Below are 378 nucleotides of genomic sequence, written 5' to 3'. Positions count from 1 at the left end.
GTGATGTTTGCCTCTTTTTTTACTCCCTCCACAGTGTTTGGTTTGAGAGGACACCTCACTTGACACGAACGAGGGGCAGAGAATGAGCACCGTCAGCTGGCTTATGGTCATCAGTGTTGGGCCGGGTGGGAGACGGCTGGGGGGAGAGAGGGAGAAGGTAGTTACGTGAACCACTGACATGATTGGTACGTATGTTAGTGACTGATGTGTTTTGAGACATTAATATATCTGTTCTGATGTCGCGGCTGATGTTCAGGGGTTTTCCAGTCCTCCTTCAAACTGGCACTTGTGAATACCAGCAAACGACCCTATTTTTTCCCTATTGTAGCAAGGAATCCTTGGTGGCAACAATGAGGAACCTGTGGTCAGTCTGTGATG

This window comes from Suricata suricatta, chromosome 2 (assembly GCF_006229205.1).
Source record: "Suricata suricatta isolate VVHF042 chromosome 2, meerkat_22Aug2017_6uvM2_HiC, whole genome shotgun sequence".
Lineage (NCBI taxonomy): Eukaryota > Metazoa > Chordata > Mammalia > Carnivora > Herpestidae > Suricata > Suricata suricatta.
This window is presented reverse-complemented; position numbering follows the sequence as displayed.